This window comes from Lissotriton helveticus, chromosome 5_1 (genome assembly GCF_964261635.1).
Source record: "Lissotriton helveticus chromosome 5_1, aLisHel1.1, whole genome shotgun sequence".
NCBI classification, from domain to species: Eukaryota; Metazoa; Chordata; class Amphibia; order Caudata; family Salamandridae; genus Lissotriton; species Lissotriton helveticus.
In genome coordinates this window covers 1,670,863,256-1,670,881,715 of record NC_136065.1, presented here as the reverse complement: position 1 = coordinate 1,670,881,715, position 18,460 = coordinate 1,670,863,256, and positions in this window count along the sequence as shown.

The window sequence follows — 18,460 nt, the reverse complement described above, 5'->3', positions numbered from 1 at the left end:
CCATGTCATGAGTGATGTAATATGTGACATCATCAGCAGTGCATTGCGGGCACGCGAGTTATAGTTATCTGAACTAACTATAATGGGGGAATTTCAATGGTTTTGTATGAGTGAAATGTCCAGCTAACTATAGCATGTGTGAAACCTATGGTTTTTTCAGTGAATTTCTAAGGTTTTTTAAATGCTAATTCCTAACTATAACGTGGCTGAAACCTATGTTTTTTTTCAGTGAATTTCTAAGGTTTTTTAAATGCTAATTCCTAATAATAATTTGGCTGAAACCTATGGTTTTTTCAGTGAATTTCAAAGGTTTTGTAAATGATAATTTTTAAATTTATTAATTGTTATAATTTTTAATACTAATTTACAACATTGTTTTAAAGTATTTATTTTTAGATATTTTATTTTTTAAATTACATTACATATTTTTAATATAAATTGAAAAAAAAATGTTTTTAAAAATGTTAACTTTTTAATATATTTTTATTTATTTAATTTTTTTAAATTTATTTATATTTTATATAGCAGGCAATGATATCCTATGGAAGGAAATTCAAGTTACTGGTAACTGCAGTTACATTTACTTTTCAGGTAGTGGGTTGAAAGATGCAGCACTGAGGTCTCTCCTGATATTAGGTGAGTAAATCAAAATTCGTAGTTCGGCTGATTTTAGAGGAATTTTTTTAAGTTCCAAAACTCCACACTTAGAAAAATTTCCAAGTGAAACCAGTCAATGTTAGCCTACGGAAGGAAATTCAAGTTACTGTATGTATGGTTAGAATTACTTCTCAGTGCGCGCGAAGCGGCGGACAAGATGGCCGCTCCCCCTTGAGCTCCGCGATCCAGGCGGCGCTTTCTGCACGAAGGACCCGTTTCCTGCTAGCGTTTTTCAACGCAAACGGCGGAATTCAACGTCGGAAATGCCCCTTTTCTGCTGGGTATGCTTTCCAGCCAATAAACAAGAAAAGAGTGTTGAATGGTTCAGTAAGACCACAGTTAGGAGCAACTCAAAGGAAGGGGGGGTTACGGCCACATTCAGGACGATGTTAGGAAAACCCTCCCTCACCACCTGGTGATGACATGCTTCATCATCGGGCTCCACCAAAGAGGCAAAGTGCCTCTTTGGTGTGCTTCTTCGGGGTCCAGTTGAGGGTGATGCAGGTATACTGAGGGTGCCGAGCGTCGAGGGCGGTGTGCCAATTACGCTCCCACCCCCTCCTGTGACCCATGGTGTACTTTCCCGACACCACTAAAGTGCAGAAACCATAAAAGCTGGAAGCCTCCTAAACCAGGAGTAATTAGGAAGCAACCATTTCTTCCTAATTTTTTTGCACTTTTTCACTTTTTGTTATTTTCACTTTCACGTCCCTAGGTAAGGGTGGGCCTTAGCGAGTCCATACCACCAGGGTTTAATACACTAAGAAGTCCTGAAGAATGCCTGGTAACATTACACCGTTTCATGGCTGAAACATGTCGACTGATATATAAGGAAACTACCACTCAATTAACTGTGGACTTTTTTCCATACACATAATTTTATTAACTTGTCTCTAGTGATCAAAGAATAAAATTGTTTCTGGTACACTACTGACTATTTTAACTCTCACCACTCGCTAGTTTAATTTACTTCACACAACACGTCCGAATCTCACTATCCTGCTCCGCAGTAATTCTGGCGTCGCAGCACACCAAAGAGGCACTCTGCCTCTTTGGTGGAGCCTGATGATGAAGCATGTCATCACCAGGTGGTGAGTGAGGGCTTTCCTAACATCGTCCTGAATGTGGCCGTAACCCCCCCTTCCTTTGAGTTGCTCCTAACTGTGGTCTTACTGAACCATTCAACACTCTTTCCTTGTTTATTGATTATGACCGGGGACTAAGAGTGTTATCCTACTCTCCCTACCTCTTGTACTGATGTGCAGACGCCGTTATGTTTTGCACAAGTATATATTTATTAGGAGCGCCGGGGCTAGCTTCTTATGCGGTCGGCGCCAAGAAACAATATGGCCGCCTTCCGCTTCCTGTGGTCTTGCTTCCTGTTCCGCTCTAGAAACACTAGAGCGCTACCACATATCTCCCCCCTTTATGCACAATAACAAATTTACAAAAGTCTTACTTCCAGTCCATTTCATAGTCCTTGAATCTCTCAGGTACCTTAATTCTCCGTCCTGCTCGAGTTTCCACTCTCTCACTTTTTCTCTCTCCTCCCGTAGTCTCGTGTACCCTTCTCTCTCTCGTACCTTCTGCTTCCCCATCCTTTGCCTTCTTCTCACTCCCTTCTTCTCCTCTGCTTCCTCCTTCCGTTGTCTCTCTCCTTACTCTTTCTTCACTTGCTGTTTGTCCTTCTGTTCCGTTCACATTCTCTCCTTGCCTTTCTCCCCCTTCACTTTCTCCTTCCTCTAAGACATTCTCTGTTCCTTCTTCCGCCTCATCTTCCCACTTCAGTATCTTGCTGCATTTTGCCATTCTGTCCATGGACCAAATCTTACCATCGCTCAGGAGGGCTGATCTAGCATAGGGTTCCACCACTTTGAGGGGTGGCGAGAATTTGCTCTCTCCTTTCTTCTTCATGATGGCTAGCTTCACCCTCACCCAATCGCCTTTGTCCAGTTCTGTACTCTGCGTGTTCCGTCTTCTGTTGTAATGAGCCGTGTAGACTTCCTGGGCTCTCTCTAAATTTTTCCTGACCACCGCCGGTGACCACTTACTCTGGACAATCAACTTTCTCCATGCTGCATTGTCTTTGGTGAAGGCCTCTCTGCCTCTTAAGATCTTGAAGGGGCTGTAGCCTGTGCTACCCGGTGTGATTCGGTATGCCCAAATCATCTTCTCAAGCTCCTTTTCCCAATCCATACCATCCTCAATGGCAGCTTGTATGGTGCCCATTATCACCCGATTAAAGCGTTCCACTTGGCCATTTCCCGCCGGGTGGTAAATCGGGGTGTGCTTCACTTCAATTCCGTTTCTGTTGGTGAAGGCAGTCCACTTTTCTGAAGTGAACTGAGGTCCATTGTCGCAGGTGATGATCCTCGGGATACCTTCGCTGACAAATGTGGTACGCAAAAACTTTATCACTGCCTCAGTGTCCACTCGCTCCAAGACCTGTAGCTCGGGCCATTTGGAATACCTATCAATGGCAACCACCACGTATTTCTGAGTGCCCTCCTTGTTCAGGACTGGTCCCATTATGTCCACTGACAACATCTCCCACGGGCCATCTGGAATCGGAAATCTTCCCAGCGGTGGTCTCAGCATGCTCTGAGCCTTGTCCGACTTTGCACAAGACTCGCAAGAACGCACATGTCTTTCTACCTGCGCGTCGATGGCTGGCCACCAGTATGCTTGTCTGGCCAAAGCTTTCGTTTTCGTGATTCCCTGGTGCCCTTCATGCAGTAAGGACATCAACCGTTCCAAAATGTTCCTGGGCGGTATCACCTTGTCCCCTCTGAGTAAGAACATTGGGTTTTCAGCCAAAGACAGTTCCTCTCGGACTTCCCAGTATCTCTTCAGTTCCTCCTTTAAGTGTCTTTTCTCTGGCCAGCCGTGAACTACATATCATTTTACGGCCTCCAGGTCTGTGTCTTCCCTGTAGGCCTCTTCCCAGTCCTGGGCGCTTATCACCTCCTCAGTGTCCTGGATGGTGGCTACCGCGTATCCATCCCACTCTTGCCTTTCTTCGTTCCGTGTCTCTTCCATGGCAGCTGCCCTACTTAGGAAGTCGGCTACTTTGTTCTGTGGCCCTGGAATGTGCTCGACCTCATAGACAAAGTCCAATAGCCGTAGGGTCATCTTGGCTATCCTGGGTGTAGCATGGTCATGTCCACTTGACGTCAGTACGCGAACTAAGGGCTTGTGATCGGTTTTCACGAGGAACTTGGCACCCCACAAGTATTGCCTAAATTTCTCCACCGCCCAGACCACCGCCAACATTTCTTTCTCCACCACACTGAACTTCTTCTCATTGGGTGATAACGAGCGGGAGGCGAAGCTGACAGTCGACATCTCTCCTGACTCCTCTCTCTGCATCAGTACCGCTCCTAGGCCTCGATCACTGGCGTCTGTGGTGAGAATAGACTCAGCCTTGGGGTCAAATCCTTTAAGGGGAATGGCTGTTCCCATTTCTTGCTTGAGTGCGTCGAACTCTGTTTGCTCTTCTTTTCCCCACTGAAACCTGTTCTTTTCCTTGAGCAGTTGTCGTATGTGGTGTGTCTTTGTTGCGAAATGAGGAATGAATTTGCTGTAATACTCGGCCATTCCTAGGAATGACCGAACATCTTCCTTCTTTTCCGGGGTGGGCGCCTCCATGATGGCTCTCATGTTTGTTTTCTTCGGAGTTATTCCTTGTCCACTCACCTCATGGCCGAGGTATGTGACCGACTGGACTCCCAAATTGCATTTGGTCCATTCGGCAGTCAATCTGCTGTCTTGCAGCTTCTGTAGTACTTTGTGAAGTTTCACATTGTGATCTTGCCTCGACTTCCCCATTACCAGAATGTCATCCTGGAAGAAGAGGACGTCCTTCAGGTCTTTTAGGAGCTTGTGCATGATTTTCTGGAACACGGCAGCGGCAGAAGCTAGGCCGAAAGGCATCCTCACGAACTTGTAGCACCCGAATGGTGTGATGAACGACGTGAGGTGGGTGCACGACGGATGAAGCTTGACCTGATGGTAGGCCGACGAGAGGTCCACCGTGGAGAACCATGTGACGTCCTTCGTTTTCGCCAGCATTTCACTGATGCGTGGCAAGGGGAATTTGTCTATGACAATGTTTTTGTTTAACTCTCTTAAGTCCACGCAGAGACGTACCTTGCCGTTGGGCTTTTGGGCTACAACCAGGGGAGACAGCCACTCCGCACTCTCTATCGCCCTGATGACTCCTTCCTTTTCCAACCTTTCCAGTTCTGTTTGTACTGCCTCCCTGCTGCGGAACGGAATGTTCCTCACTTTGTGGACCACTGGTACTGCCCCTTCTTTCAGTTTGATGAGGTGTGTGTACTTGCCCAGCTCGCCAATCTGCCCGTTGAATACTTTGGGATATGTCTTCCGCCACAGCTGCACGTCTTCCCTGATCTCCATATCCATGAGTAGGATTTTCTCTATGCCTCCCGGGTTGAGCTGGATCCCCAAGGCTCCTTGGTCCTTCCAACTCAGCACGGACGGGCCTCTCTCTGCAACGTACAGCTTGCACTGCGCGTGACGGCCTCTAAATTCAAACAAGAGCGGGCAGTAGCCTAGCATGGGGATCTTTTGTCCAGTGTACGTTACCGGTCTCACATCCATGGGTAGGAGTGTTTCTTTGATTCTCGACGCAAAGTTGTCTTCCCATACCTGCCTCTGGACGATCGAGATAGGCGCTCCACTGTCCGCGATCATCTCCAAGGGTATGCCCCCTATGTGCATGTCGAGTCGGGGCCTGTCTGAGTTGGAACCATCCATCTCCAGAACCTGGACATCAATGTACAGGAATTCCTCCTCTTCCCCTTTGTCGTCCTGATCGCTGGAATCGTCTCGCTGATCTTGGTCTACCAAACGCACCACGGCATTCTTCGGTTTCCTGCGACACACCTTCTCGTAGTGTCCAAAGATGTTGCAGTAGGAACACCTGGCCTTGAAGGCAGGGCACGCCTTGTCGTTTCCCAGGTGGTTATTGCTCCCACACCTGTAACACTGGTTTTTTCCAGTTTTGTGTGACTTGCTGTCCGCCTGTGATTTGGTGGAGAAATCAGCTCTATTTCCTCCCTGGGTCTTCCGTGTCTCATTTTGCTTCCAACGGTCATTTCTGTTTGGCGCCATTACTCTACACACCGCTTGCGATTCCTGGGCGTCTCTCTTTGCTGCTTGAGCGCACCTTCTCGATAGCTCTGCTTTCTTGACCATCGCCCAGATTTCCTTGAGTGGAGCGTCGCCATTCACCCACAATTTCTCCTGTATGTGGGCACTAGAGGTATGCATAATAATTTGGTCCCTGATGAATTCATCATGCAGTCCCCCAAATTTGCACGTGACAGCCAACTTCCTCAGTGCTACGACGTATTCATCAACGGACTCTCCGCTCTTCTGCTTCCTCTGAAAGAAGTTGAATCTGTCAATGGCGATACACACCACAGGCCTGTAATGTGCGTCTAAGTCTTCGATGGCATGATTAAACACCTCCGTATCCGCTGCGGCTCTTTCCCCTTTCACAATGGTGTCATAGATCCTGAGCCCTTCTGGACCTAAGTTATGGAGTAGAATCTTCTTTTTTCTTTTACTCGTGAAGGGTGTATCGCCTTCCTCTTCTAGCGCCTCCAGATAGTTAAGGAAGTACCTCTTCCAGTCTTCCCATTTTCTTTCCGGTTCTCCGCTTTTCGTGAGGAATGGAACTAGTTGGGTGAGGGATGTGCTCTGGCTCGCCATGGCTGGGACGTTCCTCTTGGCTTTAGGTACGGTGACTGTTTGCCTGGATGGACTCCCTGGGGTGCCTTGCTCTCCTCCCTCGTCCTCTCTGTGCTCTCCCTCGCTGTCCTCTCCCAGTCCACCTTCTGTGGTGAGAGATGCTGCTCGTGAGCTGCCTCCTGTCTTTGTATTCGATGGGCCTGCAGACTCCGCCAGTGTGCTCCTCTTTTCTCCTTTGCTAGGGCACTAACTAGGGCCTATGGTGCTGTCACTGGGTTAGGTACCTTGTTGTATCCCTGTGGGTGCTTGTTGTATCCTCGTGGGTGTCTTCTGCAGTCTTGCTGTGCACTCTACCCCCTTCTGTTGTTATTTCTCCGTGTAATGGCTTTTTCTGGGCTCTGGTGTCTGTGTAGGGCCCCTTTCTGGCTTTTGCGCGCTCTGGTGCTCTTTTCGCGCTTCTTCCCGCCTTGCCGGCTCCTCTGCCACGCTCCGTGGTCGTTTTCCGTCTCACGCGATATGCGTGCAACCTCTAGGGGTCGCGTGAGCGTTCGGGTGTTTACTCGTCCCGACTCGTCGCCATTGTAATGATGTGCAGACGCCGTTATGTTTAGCACAAGTATATATTTATTAGGAGCGCCGGGGCTAGCTTCTTATGCGGTCGGCGCCAAGAAACAATATGGCCGCCTTCCGCTTCCTGTGGTCTTGCTTCCTGTTCCGCTCTAGAAACACTAGAGCGCTACCACACCTCTCTCCTTGTTTAAACATATGCTTTCCAACCTTCAACTTGCATTTTTTCATATAAAAATGCGAAAACGCTGATTCTACGAAAATGGCCGCCATTTTGTTTTCTTCACTCGTTTTTTTTTTAAAGTGATTTATTTCTCTTCATTCAACTGAATGAGACCTTTCAGCTTCATTTGTCTTCTACTTATTGCTGTGACTTTCAGATACTTTCTTGGACTAACTCAGGGATGTTTCCTAGTATAGTTTTTCACCTCAGCATCATTCTTTCAATGTGCGTCACTGGCTTGTGAGGTATATCCGCTTGAGCTGCTTTTCTGCGCTACATTTCTTTTGCTGACTGCTGTATCATGATGTGCCTACTCCTTTTTAAGGTGCTTTTTGCTTCACAGTGGTGGGTTTTTTTTTGGGTCAATCTTTTGCTTACAAATTCTGTTGGGCTGCCTTCTCTCTCATCCTACACTGATCCTCTTGCATTTGCCATAATAGAGCAGGCACATGCCTCAAAAGCACCTACCTACGCGCAAGGACTCTTCCTCCTCCGGTAAACGCCTAAAAAAAAACCCCTTCTCCCACCAAGTCTCCGCTTCCTGTTACTCTTGAGGACATCATGGAGAACTGCGCCTCATTCGCCCCTTTATGGCGGACACCACCACCACTCTACAGAGATTGGACGATAAATGGTCCAACCTGGACAAGAGGGTATCGGATGTTGAACAACAAATTAGTGATGCACAAGATGTTGTTGGCAAGGATGCTAGCCTCACCAAGGAAGTTGAAATGCTCAAGAAAACCTCTGAGGATTTGGAAAACAGAAATAGGCGCAAGAACCTACGTATTTATGGCGTTTCGGAGAATTCGGAGGGGTCAGATATCATACAATTATTGAAGTTACAAGTCTTACCTATAATTGGACTGCCTAAGCATCTGGATGTGAACATTCAAAGGGCACATCGTCTCGGTCCTAAAAATTCTTCTACTCCTTCAAAACCCAGAGGCATCATTGCTTACTTTCTCCTCTACTCTGACCTTATGACTATTCTTCACTCGGCTAAACAGCACAAACAGTTAATTTGGTCTGGTCACAAACTCTTTTTCACTCAGGATGTTTCAAAGTTGACTGCTGCACGCCGCAAGGAGTTTTTGGACCTACGACCTACGCTTTGATCTATGAATGCCAGATACGGTCTCATTCACCCTTGCTTTTTCAAGGTCACCTATAAAGAAAGAACTTTTAGCTTTGATGACCCAGCTGATCTTCGAAAATTCATCAACGGCCATAAAGATTATTCCATGGAACACAGTAGCCCTTAATTTTTCAGTGTCTTTGTTCGCTGTTTGATAATTTTCCGTCATGTTGTTCCTCGTCGTAATATATTTTTGTTTTTCTACCTTGTTTTTTAGGTCTCCTCTGCAAGTGTTTTGATTCCTTTTCCCCTTCAATGTGCTGTTCTGTTGTTCGTCTTCCATATCCTAGTACACTGCCTTCCCTTCATAATCGTTTGCTAAGTTTCCTTCATTTGTTTTACATCGTCGTGTTTGGTCTCCCACTTCAACTGTTTTTTATCTCCACTCCTGACTTCAATGTATTTGAGACCATGCATCTGACGTTCTCTCTTGTTGTGCGGTCGTCTTTTCTTGCTGCTCCCGCTCTCACATTATTGTCCTTCTTGACTTCATATTGTATGGCTGAAGCCCTTTGGTTTTTCGCCATCCTTCTCTCTTTACTTTATCTCAGGGGTGTTTCATTCCCCCACTCTTCTTTTCATCTATCCTTTCTCTTTCCCCTTCTTTTTCCCTCATGGCATTTTTTATGTACTTCTGCTCTCCTCTTGTTCTTCATTTTTGGATTCTTCGCTATCTTCGTATTTTCCCTCATAATCCATTTGTTCCCTCTCTATATAGTGTGGTAATGGTGTTTTACTTTTATTTAGGCTTAACTCTTTCCTTTCAGTTGTTTTCCCTTCCTACTCTAAGTTATTTTTCTTCTGTTTATGCCTATCTCATCTCTCCTTACTTTTTTCTGTCTTCATGTATATATATATATTTTTTTTGGTTCGTAAGAGGTTTATTAACATATCTCAACAATACAGTTAATGCGCCTACAACCCGGAGGCCGGCTATGTCATCGTCATTCGTTATGGAACATGTCACACAGCTATTTAGCCGACAACCAGCGGTCCGGCAGCGACAATATCAGATTAGTCAGCACATTTGAGTGAATACCATTGCTAAGTATCATTACCTCTCACTTTTGTATTTTATAAACATAACTAGAACTCTTGATTCAGTATTTAAAGAACATCCTACAGCTCTGCCCTGCGTATGCTACTTGCTCTCCCTGCGGTCATGCCCGTTCCCTCTTTTAGGACTGTGTACAAGTAAACCCTCCCAGAATTCCGCTCCATCTTGTAACTTGCTAAGGATCCCCCTACGTCCACATCAAACACTTTCATTCATCCGAGTCCTCCCCGTCTGAACTGTCAGTGTCATCTTCATCCAGCGGGTCACATATGTCTCCCCGGTATTTATTCCAGGGCGTCCATACTGCATTCCATTTACGCGGGTCGGCCCTCTTTTTGTACACCGCCCTTTCCGTCACCATGATCATATCCATGTTCTTGCACCACTGGCCCAGTGTCGGTGTCTCTGCTGCCCCCCACCTTTGTGCTATGTCCCGTTTCGCTACCATGTATCCCACCGTCGTCCATAACCTCTTGTGGCGTGTGAGATCCGTTGGTCCCCATACATGTAATAAGGCCATACGGGGGTCTGGCACCAGTGTCGATTTTAGCGTCTGTGAGATGGTGCGAACTATACGTCTCCAATAGTCCGCGATTTGTGGGCACTCCCAGAGTGTATGCAGGAAGGTACCCTCCCCACCGCATCCCCTCAGGCAGTGCGGGTTGTCCGCTCTGTGTAGTTTATATAGGGTCGTCCTTGTGAAGTATATTCGGTGTAGGACCTTCAATTGGACCAGACGGAACCTTGCCGAGATGCCCGCCTCTCTAGGGGAGGCTAGCGCCTCATTCCATTCAGTTTCGTCCATGTCACCCAGTTCTCCTACCCACTTCTCCCGCAATTTGAGTAAGGGGTCTGGCAAATTATGCAGTAGCTTACGATATGTGAGGGATGTGGCGCCTGTCTGCATGTACTCTGTTAGGAGTCTGTCCTCTAACGGTGATGACTCCAGTACTGTGGTTCCCGCTGGTATTGCAGTCATAAGTGCGTGTCGAATTTGGATGTAGCGATATGTTTCGTTGGGGCCTAGTTGGTAAGTCTGTTGGAAAACGGAACTACACCACCTGCCGCCCACATGTCTCGCACCGTAGATATACCTATGGTGTCCCATGCATTGAAATTCATGTATATTTTTCATCTTTATTCTTAAATGAATGGTCTTCGTGTAGTTTCTTGCAATGTTAAAGGTCTTCGTAATCCGGTTAAAAAACAATGGGTTTTATCTCATTTATCTAGACTGAAATGCCAAGTTGCTCTGTTGCAAGAAACCCACCTCTCTCAAAAAGACCTTTGATCTTTACGCAAACAATGGGTTGGCGATGTCTTTTGTTCGCCCTCTGTTAATAATATGAATGGTGTTATCATTTTATTTCACAAATCATTGTCAGTTCTGTTGAAAAATGAGTTTTCAGACTTGAATGGCAGATGGTTGTATTTAGATGTTACAGTTAATAACTCAGATTTATCATTTTGCAATGTTTATGGTCCCAATGGTATAGACCTCACTTTTTGGAATGATTTCTCCATGTTTCTCTCCTCCCACACCAGTGTTGATTTAATTGTGGGAGGTGATTGTAATCAATTAATGGACCTTTTCCTGGATCGTAAATTTCAGACCAGATATATTCCTAATAAAATGCAAAAATCATTTTACAAAGCAATCTCCTCTAGAGGTTTAATTGATTCCTGGAGACTTTCTCACCCCGATACCCTAGAATTGTCCTTTTTCTCCCCTGTTCATACATCCCACTCCCGGATTGATTATATCTTCCTCACTCAACACACCTTCCAATTCATGACAAATGTTGAAATTGGCTCAATTCTCATTTCAGATCACGCCCCTGTTATTCTAGACATTGATTTACCCTCTCCTACTTCCAGCTCTCACCGTTGGCGTTTCAACAACTCTCTCCTTCTGGACCCTCAATTTGTTGAACAATTTACTTTTTTCATGGAAGATTTTTTTCATACTAATCTTAATTCTACTTCCCAATTCCATTTTGTTTGGGACACTTTTAAAGCTTCAGCTAGAGGCTTCATCATTGATTTCGTTTCGCGTAAAAAGAAGCAGGCTCTTTCAAAATCCTCTCTTGTCCTTAAACAAATTAAAGAACTAGAACACATCTTTTACACTTCCAACTCTCCTGAAGCTCTTTCTTCTCTCATTAAAGCTAAACTTCAATTTAATAAATTCTCTTGTGATTCGGCCTGCAATCATCTTTTAAAATTTAACTCTAAGATGTATGGCGGGCGTAATAAAGCTGGCAGGTCTTTTGCAAATTACCTTAAAATTAAGAAACAAAGGGGTATATTATCAAGGGGTTTATCTCCGCTTTTTTGGCTTTAAAAGCCAAGAAAGCGGAGATAAAATTATCTCCCTATTACCAAGCTGTCGCTAACACCAGTTAGTGACAGCTAATAGGAGATAGCGACCATCTTGGGCCCCGCTTTGCATGTCAGTGATATTTATCACTAATGACATGCAAAGTGGGCGTGCCAAGATGTTAGCGACTGGAAACAGTCGCTAACATCGCTATCTCCTATTACCAACTTTCGGAGATATTCGCGCTAAGCGCGAATATCTCCAAAAGCTAACACCTGCCCTGAGCAGTTCTTCACCATGTTATCCAATGGGAGGTGGATAACATGGCTAAGAGCATTTGCTCGATAATGCATGAATATCGCTGACTTTTCAGCGATATTCATGCATTGCGGCCGTTTTTTATCGCATTTGCGATAAACCTTGCTAATAGCAAGGTTTATCTGCGATAAAAATCGCCGATGTGCGGCGATAATTTTTGTCTCTAAACAAGTTAGAGACAAAAGTTATCGCTAGTTGTTGGTAATATACCCCAAAAATCCAAAATAGCTGTTATAACTGATGCCTATGGGATTCGTCACTGTACAGATGATAAGATTCTTGACTGTTTCGTTCAGTATTATTCCTCTTTATATACACCTGAATCGACTCCATCTCCTTCTCAAATAGATTCCTTCTTTCTAAATATACCCAAATCCTCATCCGCCGACCTTGATCTCTCCTCTCTGGATGCCCCCATTTCGGAAAAAGAGATTCTGCAAGCAATTACTCTCTTACCCAAAGATAAATCCCCCGGCCCTGACGGTTTTACCGTCCGCTTTTATTTTCATTTTAAAAACTGTCTAATACCACATTTATCCTCATTGATTTCTTCTTTTCTTTCCTCGGGTGAATCTAAAGGTTCTTTTACCCAAGCCATGTTGTGCTTACTCCCTAAAAAAGACAAGGATCCCTCCCTTTGTAAGAATTATCAGCCCATCTCCTTAATCAATACGGATTGCAAAATGTATGCCAAAATCTTAGCTTCCCGATTGACTTCTGTTGTTCCGGACCTCATCAACATTTATCAATCCGGCTTTGTTAAAGGCAGATCTATTACGGATAATTCTAGAACTCTCCTTAACATTATTCACCTTGTCTCCAAAATGAAAACCCCTCTTGCTGCCATCACCCTTGATGCTGAGAAAGCTTTTGATAGGGTTAATTGGGATTTCATGTTTGAGGCCCTTCACTGGCATGGTTTTAGTCCTCATATTATTAAACTTATCCAATTATTATATTCGTCCCCCTCTACTTCTATTTGGGTTAATGGTGCTCAGTCAAATTACTTTCCTTTACATAGAGGCACCAGACAAGGTTTTCCTTTGTCTCCCCTTCTTTTTATTTTAGCATTAGAACCTTTCCTTGAAAAAATCCGGCATTCCACATCCTATTCCGGTTTTGTTTATAAAACGTTAGATATCAAATTCACAGCTTATGCTGATGATATTTTACTTTATATCTCTAAACCTGCCACTTCTTTACCTGCACTTTTCTCTTTACTTACTGAATATTCCTCAGTCTCTGGATATAAGTTGAATATCGATAAGTCTGAAGTCTTACCTCTTAACAAATACTGCCTTTCACATATGTTTCATGGTTCCGGTTTTGAATGGAACCCTACGAGCATTAAATGTTTGGGTGTCCTATACACCCCATCTATCAAAGACACCATCAAAATTAATCATAAAGATATTCTTTCCAAGCTTTCTGCTCTCATAGAGCGATGGTCCCCCCTATTTTTATCAGGGTGGGGAAGATTGGCAACTATTAAAATGATGCTTCTCCCCATTATTAATTTTTATCTTTCTATGTTGCCTATTTCTCTCCCTGCCTATTTTTTCACACTTATTAATCGCATCCTTGTTCGTTTCCTTTGGAATAATCGTAAATCCAGGATATCCCTGTCTCACCTTCAGCAACCAAAACATTTAGGAGGTGTAAATTTTCCCAACCTCGTTCGTTTTCATTCTTCCTTCACATTGAAACAAATCTGGCCATTCCTCGCAAACCCGTCTTCTCCCCCTATCACTGCATGGAGTGCCCTAGAGCTAGCTCAGCTTTCGCCTTTCCCTTTCCTCGCTGCTACCCATTTATCTCAGCCCCCTAAGCGATTTCTTTCACCCACTTTTGAACTCTCCAGGGCGCTCTCCCTCTCATTGTTTCGTTCCTCTTTTTCTCAGGGACATTTACACTCCCTTATCCTGTTATGGTACAATCATTCTCTGAAGATCAATAACAAAGCCGTCTTTTGGAAAGAATGGATCGACAAAGGTATTATGTATGTGGATGAGCTATTCGTTAATGGTTCCTTATTGGATTTCTCGACCATATGCTCCTCCTTTCAGCTATCCAATACACATTTTCCCCCGTTTCCTGATTTTAAAATAGCCCAGTCTACCCTCACCTCATACCACACTACCTTATCTGATACTCTCCCACCTGACTCTATTCCATTAGATTTTACCACCCCACACAAAGCTGCTACTATTTATAGGATTCTCTCTCGTTCTACTCCCGATCGCCCTAAATCTAAACCTGAACTTGCATGGGAACAGGATCTAGCACAGGATTTTTCCTTTCCTATTTGGGAGTCCATCTGTGTAAAATTCACACCGTATCTCGCTCAGCTAGCACCACTCAGACCCATTATTTTTTTTATAATCGACTTTTTTTTACCCCCTCTGACCTTTTTAAATTTAAAGTTCTAGACTCCAGTCACTGTTGGTCATGCCCTCATCCTGATGGTACTCTGTTTCATATGTTTTTTCATTGTCCCCTGGTCAAATCCCTTTGGCAACACATATGGTGCAAACTGAATGAGATTTTAAGCTCCAATCATACTTTTGATATTGTTCATATTTTTCTAGGTGGTTCCTCTCCTATTTGGAATGTTTCATATACTGTTCGTAATTTTATAGACTTGTTCATAGCCATTTCTCTGCAGATTATTACTACGTACTGGAAAGATACTTCAAAGATCTCTTATACCGCATAGTGGAATTTATTATGTCATCATCACAGACGTGATCGTGCCCATGCTACGACCACCTCTCTTTTAATTAAAAGAGATTTGTTATGGTTACCTTTAACAGATTTTCTTTCTAGACATGTATCCTAATATGCCGCATCTGTTCCTTTTAAATTCCCTTTTTCTTTATATTCTCCTATTTTCTGTTTGCCTTTCCTCCTCCTTTCTTTTCTCTCTTTTTCCTTTTTCTTTTCTCTATTTCTCTCCTTCCCAATTCCAAAAAAATGTAAAAAAGCATTTTCCCTCAGTATATGCACTATGTTTCCCTTTTTGGGATTCTTTGTTTTATTTTTCACATTCATATTGTATCATCCCATCTTTTCAATATTTCTTATTGATTGTGTTTTTGTACTAATGTTTTACTTGGCATGTTTGATTCAATAAAGCTTTCTAAACTTAAAAAGAATTACTTCTCAGGATCAGTAGTGGGCTGAAAGATGCAGCACTGAGGTCTCTCCTGATCAGAATTCGTAGTTAGGCTGATTTTTGAGGAATTTTTTAAAGTTCCAAAACTCCAGAAGAATTTCCAAGTGAAACCAGTCAATGTTAGCCTATGGAAGGAAATTCAAGTTACTGTAAGTATGGTTAGAATTACTTTTCAGGATCAGTAGTGGACTGAAAGATGCAGCACTGAGGTCTCTCCTGATAACAGGTGAGTAAATCGGAATTCGTAGTTCGGCTGATTTTAGAGGAATTTTTTGCACAATAGTGAAGGAAGGGGGCGGGGCATGAGGTAACATGTGTGCAAACACGCCCTGTGGTGCGTTTTAGTTTGGGCAATTAATTCCTCTTCAATCCTGAGGTCCCCTGTGAGCCAACTAGCCCACCAGGTACCTCCAGTATGCGCCAGGGAGCTGTGTTGCAGAGAGGTTTTCAGAGGGCACCCCCCTTTTTACAACACTCTGCAACACAGCTCCGTAACACAGCTCCCGTGGCGCTTACTGGAGATACCTGTTGGACTACTTGCCCCCTAGGGGACCTCTGGATTGAAGAGGAATTAATTACCCAACTTAAAATGCGCCACAGGGCATGTTTGCACTCACATCACCTTAAACCCCGCCCCCTACCTTCACCACTGTGCAAACGCAACCTGTAGCGTGTTCTAAGTTGGGGGATTAAGTCCCTTTGCATACTGGGGGTCCCTGGGGGCCAACTAGCCCACCAGGAACCTCCAGTATGTGCCAGGGGGGCTGCGTTGCAGAGAGGTGTAAAAAGGGGTGTGGCCTCATTACACCTCTCTGCAACGCAGCCCCCTGGCGCGTTTGCTGAGTGGGAACTAATTCCCCTTGCATACTGGGGGTCCCTGGGGGCCAACTACCCCACCAGGAACCTCCAGTATGCGCCAGGGGGCTGCGTTGCAGAGAGGTGTAATGAGGCCACGCCCCTTTTTACACCTCTCTGCAATACAGCCCCCTGGTGCATTTGCAGAGGGGGAACTAATTCCCCTTGCATACTGGGGGTCCCTGGGGGCCAACTAGCCCTCCAGGAACCTCCAGTATGCACCTGGGGGCTGCGTTGCAGAGAGGTGTAATGAGGCCACGCCCCTTTTTACACCTCTCTGCTACGCAGCCCCCTGGCGCTTTTTCAGATGGGGAACTAATTCCCCTTGCATACTGGTGGTCCCTGGGGGCCAACTAGCCCACCAGGAACCTCCAGTATGCGCCAGGGGGCTGCGTTGCAGAGAGGTGTAAAAAGGGGCATGGCCTCATTACACCTCTCTGCAAGGGAGCTCCCTGGCCCATACTGGAGGCTCCTGGTGGGCTAGTTGACTCTCAGGGACCCCCAGTATGCAAGTGGAAGTAGTTCCACCTCTGCAAACGCGCCAGGGGGCACGTTTGCAGAGAGGTGCAGGGAGGGGGCGTGGCCTCCTCGAGATCCCGTTTTTTTAAAATAAAATACTTTTAAGAAGGGGGGCTGTGTAGCCCCCTTCTTTTTCTTTTTTTTTTGGCCCGTGGGACCCCATCCCCCAGGGCCTGCCCCCAATTCATTTGAAAAAAAATTTTTTTATGGGAAGGGGGCCACGTGGCCCGCCTCCCCTGGTCAATTTCAGCCCTGGGGACCCCATACCCAGGGCATGGCCAACTTTATTTTTATTTTTGGAGAGGGCCCCCCCTCCTATGCCCCCTTAAGGCCCCCATCTCCCAGGGCCTGACATTTTTTATTTATTTTTTGGGAGGGGGGCCTCGTGTCCCCCCTCCCGGGCCACTTCCGACCCCGGGGACCCCATCCCCCGGGGCCTGGCCCTCCTCGTTGGGGGCCATAGGGGGTCCCCAAGCCCCCCACGGTCCCTACCGGCTTCCCGCATCCTGCGGGAGCCGGCATTGCTTTTCTGCATGGGGAGCAGCTAACATGCTGCTCCCCGTGCAGAAAAGCAATCCGCTTTGATTTTTGAAAGAGAGGGCAGGTTTCCGCCTCTCTCTTTCAAAAATCAAAGCAGTTTGCTATGGTAGGGTGGGAGCAGCGAGGCTCCCGCCCTACCATAGCAAACAGCAGTGTCCTGGGGTAGGCACACCCCGGGACACTGCAGGAGCCGGCCCTAGGGGGTGGCGGTCCCCAGGGCCATCGAGGGCTCCAGAAGGGGGCCGCGCGGCCCCCCTCCCACCTGGTAAAAGCCCCAGGGGGTGGTGGTCCCCGGGGCTGGGGGGTCCGTCACAGACCCCCCTATTTTACATATTAAAGCCCCTGGGAGGTGGCGGTCCCCGGGGCGTGTGGGGGGGCTTTAGCCTCCCACACAGGTGTTAAAAAAAACTGAAAAACCCCCGAAGCCCCGGGGGGTGCGGTCCCTTTTGTACCGCTTTTGGCCGCCATAAGTGTGGCAGGGTATGCTCAGACGTGAGTCCCTTGCTCACTTTGCCACTGGATTCAAGCAAGCCGGCTGAAGACGGCTGGAATGCCAGAAACCGGTCCTCGGAGGCTTGTTTCCGGTCCAGGGAAGACATGGCTTGGCAGTTCGGGCTGGACTGTTCCAATGAGGCACAGGGTCAGACTGATTTGCATATAGCCATGTCTGAACTGGGGTGGCAGAGTGGGCTAAAGAACGGTGATGGATTAAACCCAGATCCTTTGACTGGGTGTGAGTGTTTGATTGATTCAGATGCTCCGTCCATCACCACCCCCTTTTGTACCGCTTTTGGCCGCCATAATTGTGGCAGGGTATGCTCAGACGTGAGTCCCTTGCTCACTTTGCCACTGGATTCAAGCAAGGCTGGAATGCCAGATGCTTCGTCCATCACCACCCCCTTTTGTACCGCTTTTGGCCGCCATAAATGTGGCAGGGCATGCTCAGACGTGAGTCCCTTGCTCACTTTGCCACTGGATTTAAGCAAGGCTGGAATGCCAGAAACCGGTCCTCGGAGGCTTGTTTCCGGTCCAGGGAAGACATGGCTTGGCAGTTCCGGCTGGACTGTTCCCATGAGGCACAGGGTCAGACTGATTTGCATATAGCCATGTCTGAACTGGGGTGGAAGAGTGGGCTAAAGAACGGTGATGGATTAAACCCAGATCCTTTGACTGGGTGTGAGTGTTTGATTGATTCAGATGCTCCGTCCATCACCACCCCCTTTTGTACAGCTACCATAGCAAACAGCAGTGTCCTGGGGTAGGCACACCCCGGGACCCTGAAGGAACCGGCCCTAGGGGGTGGCGGTCCCCAGGGCCATCGAGGGCTCCAGAAGGGGGGCCGCGCGGCCCCCCTCTCACCTGTTAAAAGCCCC